At 42.4% G+C, this 14,895-nt stretch overlaps 1 protein-coding gene across 1 annotated transcript in view; it reads left to right on the top strand.

Moving 5' to 3' along the window:
- The window catches only part of LOC120065392 (plexin-A1-like), a 384,951-nt gene that overhangs the window by 204,188 nt on the left and 165,868 nt on the right, over nucleotides 1–14,895 (top strand). The gene's annotated exons all lie outside the window — the stretch shown is intronic.

The raw sequence follows: 14,895 nt of genomic DNA, 5'->3' as shown, positions 1-14,895 counted from the left end.
TATACATTGTGGACTAATAGTGAAGACATCAACACTATGAAATAGCACATATGGAATCATGTAGTAACCAAAAAAGTGTTAAACAAAGTAGCCTCCTTTTGCCTTGATGACAGCTTTGCACACGCTTGGCATTCTCTCAACCAGCTTCATGAGGTAATCACCTGGAATACATTTCAATTAACAGGGGTGCCTTGTTAATCTACACTGATTGAAGTGGATTTAACAAGTGACATCAATAAGGGATCATAGATTTCTATGTCATGGAAAGAGCAGGTGTTCCTAATGTGTTGTACACCCAGTGTATATCTCCCCTCCTTTCTTGCGATTGCTGTCTCCCCCTTTCTCTATCTCTCCTTCTGTCTCTCACCATTCTCTTTCTCTCCAATTCTCTGCCATTTATCTCTCTTGCTGTCGCACCCTCCCTCCCCTCTCTCTCTTCTCTCTCTCTCTCTCTCTCTCCCTCCTCCCCCTACCTTGCTCTCTCATGCCATTCTCTCTCACTTACTCTTTTTCTACCATTCCCCCTCTCTCTGCCCCCCCTCTGCTCCACTATTTCCAGGAAGCGGGAATGGGGTGTGGGCAGACACCCTCAGTCCCTTTCATGGTTCAAAGTCCCTTCCGCACTCCTTCGTTCCGCTCTACTCCTGCACGTTGCTCGCTTATTAAGTCATTTCTCTCTCTTTCCTTCTCCTCTGCCACGATCAGTCTGTTCCCCGTCGAAGACGCGTCTTTTTGCAGCATAATGAGAATACCTCCGCTGTCCCACCTAATAGATCTGACAAAAATAACAGGGAGAGCGAGAGAGAGGAGACACAAACACACACACACACACACACACACACACACTGCAGGCGATCTGGATGACAGGAAGCTCTTGCATCTCTCCCATATTAGATGTGAGCCCTGTGAAGATCATGCTGGATCAGTTGGAGTTAAAGATGAGGCTGCCTGCTGGGCTAATGCTCCTCTAAATACCCCCTTAGAATGTTGCCCTTAAAGCTTTGATTCCTTGGAAAAGTTTAGAATGCCCCACATTTGTCCCACTGTTGAATAATATATGTATGTTATGGTAATTCTCAATACCTAACCTAAAGCTTGTGTGTGCACAATGTTGAAATGATTCCATCACAACTCTGATGAGAAGCCTCTTATAATAAACTCATTATGAATGGCTGACATAATATAGTATACAGTGCCTTCGGAAAGTATTCAGACCCTTTCACTTTTTTGACATTTTGTTACGTTACAGCCCTTAATCTAAAATAGATTTACATAAAATAAAATCCTCAGCAATCTACACACAATACCCCATAATGACCCAACATTTACACAAGTATTCAGAGCAAAAACCAAGCCATGAGGTCGAGGGAATTGTCCATAAATCCCCGAGACAGGATTTTGTCGAGGCACAGATCTGGTGAAGGGTACCAAAACCTTTCTGCAGCATTGAATGTCCCCAATAACACAGTGGCCTCCATTATTCTTAAATTGAAGAAGTTTGGAACCACCAAGATTTTCCCAAGATTTGGCCGCGCAGCCAAACTGAGCAATCAGGTGAAAAGGGCCTTGGTCAGGGAGGTGACGAAGAACCCGATGGTCAACGAGCTCTGGAGTTTCTCTGTGGAGATGGGGGAACCTTCCAGAAGGACAACCATCTCTGCAGCACTCCACCAATCAGGCCTTTAGGGTAGAGTGACAAGACAGAAGCCACTCCTCAGTAAAAGGCTCATGACAGCCCACTTGGAGTTTGCCAAAAGGCACCTAGACTCTCAGACCATGAGAAGCAAGATTCTCTGGTCTGATGAAACCAAGATTGAACTATTTGGCCTGAATGCTAAGCGTCACGTCTGGAGGAAACCTGGCACCATCCCTATGTTGAAGCGTGGTGGTGGCAGGATCATGCTTTTGGTATGTTTTTCAGCGGCAGGGACTGGGAGACTAGTCAGGATCGAGGCAAGGAGATGAACGGTGCAAAGTACAGAGAGATCCTTGATTAAAAACCTCCTCCAGAGTGCTCAGGACCTCAGACTAGGGCGAAGGTTCACATTCCAACAGGACAACGACCCTAAGCACACAGCCAAGACAACTCAGGAGTGGCTTCGGGACAAGTCTCTGAATGTCCTAGAGTGGCCCAGCCAGAGCCCGGACTTGAACCTGATCAAACAACTTTTGGACAGTTCTGAAATTAGCTGTTCAGCAATGCTCCCCATCCAACCTGACACAGCTTGAGAGGGTCTGCAGAGAAGAATGGGAGAAACTCCCCAAATACAGGTGTGCCAAGCTTGTAACGTCATACCCACAAAGACTTGATGCTGTCAAAGTACTGAGTAAAGGGTCTGAATACTTTTTAATATTTATTTTTACATTTTACCCCCAAAATTTCAACCTGTTTTAGCTTTGTCATTATGCTGTATTGTGTGTAGATTGATGAGGGGAAACATCTATTTAACAATAAGGCTGTAGCCTAACAATATGTGGATAAAGTCAAGAGGTCTGAATACTTCCCGAATGCAATGTATATCCAAGATGGCGTAGTAGTCAGACGTCTGTTGTCTTGTCCCATCCCATGTATATATATTTTTCTTTGTATATATTTCGTATATATTTTTAATAACTTTTAAAATATCAATTCCCATTGTCAATACAATTCCCAGCGTCAATACAGGGCTAAGATTGAATAATACTACACCGGCTCCGACGCTCGTCTTATGTAGCAGGGCTTGCAAACCATTACAGACTACAAAGGGAAGCACAGCCGCGAGCTGCCCAGTGACACGAGCCTACCAGACGAGCTTAATCACTTCTATGCTCGCTTCGAGGCAAGCAACACTGAGGCATGCATGAGAGCATCAGCTGTTCCAGGCGACTGTGTGATCATGCTCTCCGTAGCCGACATGAGTAGACCTTTAAACAGGTCAACATACACAAGGCTGTGGGGACAGACGGATTACCAGGACGTGTGCTCCGGGCATGTGCTGACCAACTGGCAGGTGTCTTCACTGACATTTTCAACATGTCCCTGATTGAGTCTGTAATACCAACATGTTTCAAGCAGGCCACCACAGTCTCTGTGCCTAAGAACACAAAGGCAACCTGCCTAAATGACTACAGACCCGTAGCACTCACGTCTGTAGCCATGCAGTGCTTTGAAAGGTTGGTAATGGCTCACATCAACACCATTATCCCAGAAACCCTAGACCCTCTCCAATTTGCATACCGCCCAAACAGATCCACAAATGATGCAATCTCTATTGCACTCCACACTGCCGGTTCCCACCTGGACAAAAGGAACACCTATGTGAGAATGCTGTTCATTGTCTACAGCTCAGCGTTCAACACCATAGTACCCTCAAAGCTCATCACTAAGCTAAGGAACCTGGGACTAAACACCTCCCTCTGAAACTGGATCCTGGACTTCCTGACCGGCCGCCCCCAGGTGGTGAGGGTAGGTAGCAACACATCTGCCACGTTGATCCTCAACACTGGAGCTCCCCAGGGGTGCGTGCTCAGTCCCCTCCTGTACTCACTGTTCACCCACGACTGCATGGCCAGGCACGACTCCAACACCATCATTAAGTTTGCTGATGACACAACAGTGGTAGGCCTGATCACCGACAACGACGAGACAGCCTATAGGGAGGAGGTCAGAGACCTGGCCGGGTGGTGCCAGAATAACAACCTATCCCTCAACGTAACCAAGACTAAGGAGATTATTGTGGACTACAGGAAAAGGAGGACCGAGCACGCCCCCATTCTCATCGACGGGGCTGTTGTGGAGAAGGTTGAGAGCTTCAAGGTCCTTGGTGTCCACATCAACAACAAACTAGAATGGTCCAAACTAGAGGTTGACCGGTTATGATTTTTCAACGCCGATACCGATTTATTGGAGGACAAAAAAAGCCGATACCGATTAATCGGACGATTTTCTTTATTATTTTTTTATTTTTTATTATAATAATAATAAAAAATGTATATATATATATATATATAATAATAATAATAATATGTATTTATACATATATATATGATATCATACACACACACACATTTTTGTAATAATGACAATTGCAACAATACTGAATGAACAATGAACACTTTTATTTTAACTTAATATAATACATAAATAAAATCAATTTAGTCTCAAATAACATGAGAACATATGTTAAAACGAACCACCAGCTTTCATGGGTCTTCAATATTCCCAGTTAAGAAGTTTTAGGTTGTGGTGGAGAAAGCAGAGCTTGTCTGCATGGTCCCCTGTCAGTCTGCTCCTCCGCGAAACACAGACCTTATTTGAAGTAGATCAAGACATTCTCTATGGAAGACTTGAACAGTAAAATAACGAAGGAACCCCTATCAAGTTCAGCCGCAAGTTATTACAGGAATTATAACGCGTCGACTATTTCTCTCTAAACCATATACCTTTGACTAATCCGGAAACTATCACCTCGAAAACAAAACGTTTATTCCGTTCCGTATTTTATCTCACGGGTGGCATCCATGAGTCTAAATATTCCTGTTACATTGCACAACCTTCAATGTTATGTCATAATTACGTAAAATTCTGGCAAATGAGTTCGCAAAGAGCCAGGCGGCCCAAACTGTTGCATATACCCTGACTCTGCGTGCAATGAACGCAAGAGAAATGACACAATTTCACCTGGTTAATATTGCCTGCTAACCTGGATTTCTTTTAGCTAAATATGCAGGTTTAAAAATATATACTTGTGTATTGATTTTAAGAAAGGCATTGATGTTTATGGTTAAGTACACATTGGAGCAATGACAGTCATTGATTGATTGTTTTTTATAAGATAAGTTTAATGCTAGCTAGCACCTTACCTTAGCTTACTGCATTCGCGTAACAGGCAGGCTCCTCGTGGAGTGTAATTTAATCAGGTGTTAGACCATTGGACTAGTTAACTGTAATGTTGCAAGATTGGATCCCCCGAGCTGACAAGGTTAAAAATCTGTCGTTCTGCCCCTGAAGGCAGAACGTTCCTAGGCCGTCATTGAAAGTAAGAATGTGTTCTTAACTGACTTGCCTAGTTAAATAAAGATTTTTAAAAAATAAAAAAACGGCAAATCGGCACCCAAAAATACCGATTTCCGATTGTTATGAAAACTTGAAATCGGCCCTAATTAATCGGCCATTCCGATTAATCGGTCGACCTCTAGTGCAAACACACCAAGACAGTTGTGAAGAGGGCACAACAAAGCCTATTCCCCCTCAGGAAACGAAAAAGATTTGACATGGGTCCTGAGATCCTCAAAAGGTTCTGCAGCTGCAACATCGAGAGCATCCTGACTGGTTGCATCACTGCCTGGTATGGCAACTGCTCGGCCTCTGACCGCAAGGCACTACAGAGGGTAGTGCGTACGGTCCAGTACATCACTGGGGCTAAACTGCCTGCCATAATTTTTATGCAGATGATACTGTTATTTACTGTTGTGCCTCGTCTCTTACAAAAGCTTTCAAGAACTTGCAAAATGCTTTTTATACTGTTCAACATACCTTGTGTCAATTGAAGCTTATCCTCAAAACTGACAAAACTAAACTAATGGTGTTTTCTAAAGCAAGAAATAGACCTCTGAACTTTTCACCTATTATTACCTGTCAGGGCATTGAGCAATTGAGACTGTAACCTCATATAAATATCTTGGAATTTTAATTGATGAGGGCCTCTCTTTTAACCTGTTTTGGCTGCAGCCCGACGTCGGTACACTTATGACAACATCCAGCTCAAGTGCAGGGCGCGAAATTCAAAAGATATTTTTTTTAAATATTTAACTTTCACACATTAACAAGTCCAAGACACCAGATGAAAGGTACACATCTTGTGAATCAAGCCAACATGTCCGATTTTTAAAATGTTTTACAGGGAAGACACAATATGTAAATCTATTAGCTAACCACGTTAGCAAAAGACACCACTTTTTTACTCCACCAGTTTTTTACTCCATCAGTAGCTATCACAAATTCGACCAAATAAAGATATAAATAGCCACTAACCAAGAAACAACTTCATCAGATGACAGTCTGATAACATATTTATTGTATAGCATATGTTTTGTTCGAAAAATTTGCATATTTCAGGTATAAATCATAGTTTACATTTCAGCTACAATCAGAAATTGCACCGAAAGCAGCCATAATATTTACAGACACCAACGTCAAATACCTAATTACTCATCATAAAACATTTCTGAAAAATACATAGTGTACAGCAATTGAAAGACAGGCATCTTGTGATTCCAGACAATATTTCCGATTTATTAAATGTTTTACAGCGAAAACAAAATGTAGCGTTATATTAGCGTAGCCACAATAGCCAGAAACACTTGGGCGCCGACGACCAGTTCACATGCACGACAGATATTAGAAATAGCATCATAAAATGTTTCTTACTTTTGGTGATCTTCCGACAGAATGTTGGACAAGGTGTCCTTTGTCCAGAACAGTCGTTGTTTGGATCTGGAACGGCAAATTTCCCTCTTCATTTAGCATGGGCACTTGCCAAGTGGCACGGATCTCTCCAACGTCAACAAAGTCAGAGAACGGAACACGGCAAAACTCCCGAAAAAATTTCAATAATCTGATTAAACTATATTGAAAAAACATACTTTACGATGATATGGTCACATGTATCAAATAAAATCAGAGCCGGAGATAGTAGTCATCCATAACGGCAGCTAAACAGAAGGCAATCCCACTGTCCACCTGGCGCTGCCAAGAGTACCGGAAATGAGGGATACGTCATACAAAGAGCTTGTATTCAAATTCAGATCAAGATAAACACGAAATTTCTTCTCTCACAGCCTCTTGACTTCCAGAGGAAGGTATATGAAGTGCACGTAGACTCTTACGTATCATGCCCATGTATAGGCAGGAAGTTGAACAGAGCATCGATTTCAGACATTCCACTTCCTGGTCAGGAAATGTGCTGCAGAATGAGTTCTGTTTCACTCAGAGAAATAATTCAAACGGTTTTAGAAACTAGAGAGTGTTTTCTATCCAATAGTAATAATAATATGCATATTGTACGAGCAAGAATTGAGTACGAGGCCGTTTGAAATGGGCATCTTTTATCTGGCTACTCAATACTGCCCCTTGCAGCCATAAGAAGTTAAATTGCATATTCAACAACTTACAAAAAAATGTAAGGTGAAATTGGGATTTTATTTTAGGAATAAGGCCTGTTTTCTTTTGAAGCCAGAAGGAGGCTAGTAGCAGCTACATTTATGGCTTTACTAGACTATTACTAGACTTATAGACTACGCCTCCTGTGTTCCTCTGGTGATGAAGAGGTTAATCCAGGCCATGCAGCGTCTAGCTCAACTCCCGTTCCCCAGGCACTCTCATTTGTTGACTTCTGTAACCATTAAAGCCTTGGTTTCATGCATGTTAACATTAGAAGCCTCCTCCCTAAGTTTGATTTATTCACTGCTTTAGCACACCCCGCCAACCCGGGTGTCCTAACCGTGTCTGAATCCTGGCTTAGGAAGACCACCAAAAACTCTGAAATCTCCATTCCTAACTATAACATTTTAAGACAGGAAGAACTGCCAAAGGGGGCGGAGTTGCAATCTACTGCAGAGATAGCCTGTAGAGTTCTGTCACTATCCAAGTCTGTGCCCAAACAATTTGAGCTTTTACTTTTAAAAATTCACCTTTCCGGAAACAAGTCTCTCACCTTTGCCGCCTGTTATAGACCCCATTCAGCCCCCAGCTGTGCCCTGGACACTATATGTGAATTGATTGCCCGCCATCTATCTTCAGAGTTCGTACTGTTAGGTGACCTAAACTGGGACATGCTTAACACCCCGGCCATCCTACAATCTAAGCTAGATGCCCTCAATCTCACACAAATTATCAAGGAACCTACCAGGTATAACCCTAAATCTGTAACCATGGGCACCCTCTTAGATATCATCCTGACCAACTTGCCCTTTAAATAACCCTCTGCTGTCTTCAACCAGGATCTCAGCGATCATTGCCTCATTGCCTGCATGCGTAATGGGTCCGCGGTCAAACGACCACCCCTCATCACTGTCAAACACTCCCTAAAACACTTCAGCGAGCAGGCCTTTCTAATCGACCGGGTCTGGGTATCCTGGAAGGATATTGACCTCATCTCATCAAGTAGAGGATGCCTGGTTGTTCTTTCATGCTTAAATAAGTATGCCCCATTCAAAAAATGTTGAACTAAAAACAGATATAGCCCTTGGTTCATCCCAGACTTGACTGCCCTTGACCAGCACCAAAACATCCTGTGGCGTTCTGAATTAGCATCGAATATCCCCCGCAATACGCAACTTTTCAGGGAAGTCAGGAACCAATACACTCAGTCAGTTAGGAAAGCTAAGGCTAGCTTTTTCAAACAGAAATTTGCATCTTGTAGCACTAATTCCAAAAAGTTTTGGAACACTGTAAAGTCCATGGAGAACAAGAGCACCTTCTCCCAGCTGCCGACTGCATTGAGGATAGGAAAAATTGTCACCACTGAAAAACTAAGATAATCGATAATTACAATAAGCGTTTTTCTACAGCTGGCCATGCTTTCTACCTGGCAACCCCTACCCCGGCCAACATCTCATCACCCCCTTGCAGCAACTTTCCCAAGCCCCCTCAGCTTCTCATTCACCCAAATTCAGACAGCTGGTGTTCTGAAAGAGCTGCAAAATCTGGATCCCTACAAATCAGCTGGGCTAGACAATCTGGACCCTCTTTTTCTAAAATAATCTGTCGAAATTGTTGCAACCACTATTACTAGCCTATTCAACCTCTTGTTCGTATCGTCTGAGATCCCCAAAGATTGGAAAGCTGAAGCGTTCATCTAGACCCAAACTGTTACAGACCTATATCCATCCTGCCCTGCCTTTCTAAAATCTTCAAAAGCCAAGTTAACAAACAGATCACCGACCAATTCGAATCCCACCGTACCTTCTCCACTATGCAATCTGGTTTCCGAGCTGGTCATGGGTGCACCTCAGCCACGCTCAAGATCCTAAACGATATTATCACCGCCATCAATTAAAGACAATACTGTGCAGCCGTATTCATCGACCTGGCCAAGGCTTTTGACTCTGTCAATCATCGCATTCTTATCGGCAGACTCAATAGCCTTGGCTTCTCAAATGACTGCCTCGCCTTGTTCACCAACTACTTCTCAGACAGAGTTCAGTGTGTCAAATTGGAGGGCCTGTTGTCCGGACCTCTGGCAGTCTCTATGGGGGTGCCACAGGGTTCAATTCTCGGGCCGACTCTTTTCTTTGTATATATCAATGATGTCGCTCTTGCTGCTGGTGATTCTTTGATCCACCTCTACGCAGACTACACTATTCTGTATACATCCGGCCCTTCTTTGGACACTGTGCTAACAAACCTCCAATCGAGCTTTAATGTCATACAACACTCCTTCCGAGGCCTCCAACTGCTTTTAAATGCAAGTAAAACTAAGTGCATGCTCTTCAACCGATTGCTGCCCGTACCTTCCCGCCCGACTTGCATCACTACTCTGGACGGTTCTGACTTAGAATATGTGGACAACTACAAATACCTAGGAGTCTGGCTAGGCTGTAAACTCTCCTTCCAGACTCACATTAAGCATCTCCAATCCAAAATTGAATCTAGAATCGGCTTCCTATTTTGCAGCAAAGCCTCCTTCACTCATGCTGCCAAACATACCCTCGTTAAACTGACTATCCTACCGATCCTGGACTTCGGCGATGTCATTTACAAAATAGCCTCCAACACTCTACTCAGCAAATTTGATGTAGTCTGTCTTAGTGCCATCCGTTTTGTCACCAAAGTCCCATATACTACCCACCACTGCGACCTGTATGCTCTCGTTGGCTGGCCCTCACTAACATACAGTGGGGCAAAAAAGTATTTAGTCAGCCACCAATTGTGCAAGTTCTCCCACTTAAAAAGATGAGAGAGGCCTGTAATTTTCATCATAGGTACACTTCAACTATGACAGACAAAATGAGGGGGAAAAATCCAGAAAATCACATTGTAGGATTTTTTATTTATTTATTTGCAAATTATGGTGGAAAATAAGTATTTGGTCAATTACAGGCCTCTCTCATCTTTTTAAGTGGGAGAACTTGCACAATTGGTGGCTGACTAAATACTTTTTTACCCCACTGTATTTGTCGCCAAACTTACTGGCTCCAGGTCATCTATACGTTTTTGCTAGGTAAAGCCCCGCCTTATCTCAGCTCACTGGTCACCATAGCCACACCCACTCATAGCACGCGGTCCAGCAGGTATATCTCACTGGTCACCCCCAAAGCCAACACTTCCTTTGGCCGCCTTTCCTTCCAGTTCTCTGCTGCCAATGACTGCAACAAATTGCAACAATCTCTGAAGCTGGAGTCTTATATCTCCCTCTCTAACTTTAAGCATCAGCTGTCAGAGCAGCTTACCGATCACTGTACCTGTACACAGCCAATCTGTAAATAGCACACCCATCTACCTCATCCCCGTATTGTTACTTATCCTCTTGCTCTTTTGCACTCCAGTATCTCTATTCTCTACTTGCACATCATCATCTGCACATCTGTCATTCCAGTGTTAATGCTAAATTGTAATTATTTCGCCTCCATGGACTATTTATTGCCCTACTTCCCTACTCTTCTACATTTGCACAGACTGTACATAGATTTTTCTATTGTGTTATTGACTGTATGTTTGTTTATGTGTAACTCTTTGTTGTTTTGTCACACTGCTTTGCTTTATCTTGGCCAGGTCGCAGTTGTAAATGAGACCTTGTTCTCAACAGGCCTACCTGGTAAATAAAGGTGAAATAAATAAATCAATATTATTTATAATATTATTATTTTATTATTTGTAATTTTTTAACTTTACCTTTATTTAACTATATCATATAATAGTTCTCAATGGCTGACATAATTTAATATATATTATAATAGAATAATGCTCAATGGCTGACATAATTTATTATATTATAATATACTTATTCTCAATGGCTGACATAAGATGCAGTATGATGTCATGGGACATATTTTTTAGGGGCCAAGATGTCGCCCTCACTCATAGGAGATTTAGACAGGTTAGTCAGTGACATTCTAACATCCCCGGGTCACCCTCCTTTTGCCTCTGTCAAAGACGTAACGCACGCTTCCCCTTGTCAAAGCCGTAACGCACGCCTCCCCATGTCAAACCCTTAACACACACTCCCCCGTATCAAACCCGTAACACATGCTCCCCGTGTCCCCTAACATTGTCCCCAAGTCTCCCCACTTTGATGACGTAGGTGTCAGTCTGTTCCCAAAGCTTTTTGACTCTCTTATTTTATTATTTAACATGTTATTTCAATCCCCCATCCTTCTTAGCTGTATTCCACCACATCAGAGAGCTAATTAATTATGGATTGGATTGGACTTAAAAACCTACCACGTCCAGACAGATGCTTCATTACATATGCACAATGTTTTTTGAGCTTTATTTATTAATATCCTGTCAGATTCTTGCCTCAGAACTGTCTTTAATTTATTTATATAAAAGACACGCTCACTCACATATACACACGATCTTTAATCGTCGTCTCGTTAAATGCACTTGGCTAGTGTTGAAAGGGGATTTGCTCTCATATGTGAGGTGCAGATGTTCTTATCCACCTGACACTTGTTTTTCCTCCGTCACCGACATGGCGAAACATTGGAACTATCAACTGAAGTATCAGAGGGAATACACATTTATGGGAGAGGAGAATATACCCTATCTCTGAATACCTTTGACCTTAAATAACAGCTTTCTGTCATCTGTCTGTCATGGTTTCATGCTTCAAACTATTGGATGAAAATGCAAAAGGCAGTCTACGAGTGAGACTAGACATTTGTCTTGTGCTGCAAGAATTGCAATGTTTAGAATGTCTTATTAATGAAGCATTTGTAGTTTTAAACCAAAAGAAAGTCAACTGCATGTACATTCAAAGGCTACAACTAAATGGTGTTTTGCCTTGGCCCTGAAATTCCTGGTAACCGGCTTTGTTTGACAAGGGTCTTTTCAGATTTGTCATATGCACTCAAGTGAATCCATGTACTGTATGTGGACTTCATCTCCCACACTGCCCATCTTCTTCCTGCCTGGTTAGCCTTAGGCGGTGAAGCCCCAAGGCAGCAGTTGAGTAAAACAAACAAGTGGGCTAGAGGCCCCTTAAGCCTGCCATATAGAGGGGTAGGAAACTTGGATGTACTCCACCAAAAACACCACACACACACACGTGTCTGTGTTTAGCCCAATCCAATCATGCAGTGTGTTTAAGCTTACTTTGTAGCAAGCTGTGGGTGTTTGTTTATTATCCAAATCGTTTTCCCAAGAGCTGTGTAGATTTACCAGCAGGGACAGTCATGGAATGTGGAATGAGTCTAAATTTAGGCTAAAGGAAAGTGTGTATATGTGATGATCAGAAAGTCTCATTGTCTGGAAACTGCAATGGGGGTTCCCCAGGGATCTGTCTTAGGCCCTTTAGTATTTTGCTTATTCACATAGTAATCATGTGACCTTTTTACAGCAAATCACTTCTTTTTTTTGTCTTCCCTGGTTTTGGCTGGTGGCGTGTCACATTTTTATGCATTAACGATGAAATACAAGACTAATACACTGAATGTTAATGTAACCTTATCTTGCTGTAAAAAGAGCCACAATATCAAAACACAGCCAAAATATAAAAATGCAGGGCGTGTTGATTTTTTATTGAATTTGTGCTTAGAGAGTGGGAGAACGCTGTTTTCGCCTAGAATGCTCACAGACCCAAATTTCTCAACAATGCTCTTTTCTCATTTTCAGAAGTCAAGACTTAAAACATCATTATACAACTTGATCTAGCTCCCTGCTCAAATTTTCATCCTTGTCCGAGGCTGCAGGCAATTAATGAATTGGGATGTTGTCAAGGTTTGGGATACATGTGAAACGGAGCCGGTTGTTGGTGTGACGGATCTATCTCTCTGACTTTGATACAGGGAGGGGCAAGTCAGAATGCAGTTCTGTGGAGGGAGGATGTATTTTTCTCCTTCTCTCTTTTTGGTTTTGCTTTCCTCTTTTTCTCACTTTCCTTCTCTCTATCCTCTGCCATCCCTATCTATTTTTGTGTATCGATATTTTAGCTTTCTCTCCCTCTTTACCCTCCCCTTCTATTGCTGTCTGTTTCTCCTTGGTGCCGATCCATTTCCTCTCACTTTTACCTACATCTCTTCCTCCATCTTTTTCTCTCTTCCCCTCTGTCTTTTTCTTCACACTCCCTCTGCCTCTTCATCCTAACTCCACCATCGCCCTCCCTCCCTCTCTAGCTCCCTCTCCCTCCCTCTCGCTCCCGCCCTCCCGCTCTCCCTCCCTCCCTCTCCCTCCCTGCTAGTTCATTATTGTCAGTGTGTTGTCAGCAGGCTGGTGTTCTGTCCGTAGTAATCCCCTAGTCATTATGAGCTCAGTGTTGGAGCGGGTTCAGATGTTTGAGGAGGCTAATAAGCAAATTAACAAACACACCATTGTCTGTTGGACCCGGGAGAACACTGTTGCACTAATGCACAACAGAACTGCTTACTGCATACTAGCACCTCAGGCAGATGTGCTGTACTGGTATGTGTAAGTTGTGTTGGTACGTTTCTGATATGTTTAGGGCAGCCTTTCTCAAACCTCTCCTCAAGGGACTGCCAGTCATTCCATGTATTTGAACTGCTAGCTCACCTGATTCAACTTTTCAACTAATTATCAATCAATCAAATGTATTTATAAAGCCCTTTTTATGTCAGAAGCCCTTGACTCCTTGAGTCAGATGAGCTAGTTCAGGGCTACAACAAAATTGTATAATGTCTGGAGGTCCCAGAGGAGAGGTTTAAGAAGCACTGGTTTAGGGTGTAGTTCTCAGATTTTGTAAGGGAGCGAGGGAGGGAGTGATGTGACTATGTCAAGTTGTATGGGACTAGTATCACTGATGCTGCAAATGATTTAAAGTTGCAACTTTTGTTTTACTTCTTTAGCATACAGTATTTGTTTGTAAAATGTTTATCTGCAGTTGTTGACAGTGTTACAGTTAGATGTGTGTAATCATCATACTTTGTTTCATTTACATGACTGAGTGAACTGGTTCTATGGCATTGGTCTAAAGAGCAGGGGCTGTTCCACCCGCTAACAATCACGTTGTGCAACCGTTCCCAAGGTCTATTGAGTTGGCGTTGATGATATATGCACTTCTGCCAAAGTGTGGTATAAACACTGTAATGACTTAATTTGTTCACACACACACACTCACACTCTCACACACACACTCTTTCTCTGGACCCCCAAGGCTTTCCACCACAGTAATAGAAGACAATATAGGGTTTTCAGATGACCTAAGCCATTGTCTCATATCTAGTGAATGTTGCAGAATGGACTTTTTCAAACATTGTCACACTAGTTCATTACCAGATAATTGAGTCCACACATGGTTAAAACTTCTTATGGATCAGTGGGACGCTAGCGTCGACAACATCCGGTGAAATTGCAGAGCGCCAAATTCAAATTAAATTACTATAAATATTAAACTTTCATGAAATCACAAGTGCAATACATCAAAATAAAGCTTAACTTGTTGTTAATCCAGCCGCCGTGTCAGATTTCAAAGGCTTTACGGCAAAAGCATACCATGCGATTATCTGAGGACAGAGCTCAACACACAAAACATTACAAACAGTAACCAGCCAAGTAGATTAGTCACGAAAGTCAGAAATAGCAATAAAATTAATCACTTACCTTTGATCTTCGTATGGTTGCACTCACAAGACTCCCAATTACACAATAAATGTTTGTTTTGTTCGATAAAGTCCCTCTTTATATCCAAAACCCTCCATTTTGTTGTCGCGTTTTGTTCAGTAATCCAATGGCTCAAA

This window comes from Salvelinus namaycush, chromosome 20 (genome assembly GCF_016432855.1).
Source record: "Salvelinus namaycush isolate Seneca chromosome 20, SaNama_1.0, whole genome shotgun sequence".
NCBI classification, from domain to species: domain Eukaryota; kingdom Metazoa; phylum Chordata; class Actinopteri; order Salmoniformes; family Salmonidae; genus Salvelinus; species Salvelinus namaycush.
Note: the sequence above shows the minus strand (reverse complement) of the source record. Positions and strands in the feature narration are given on the sequence as shown.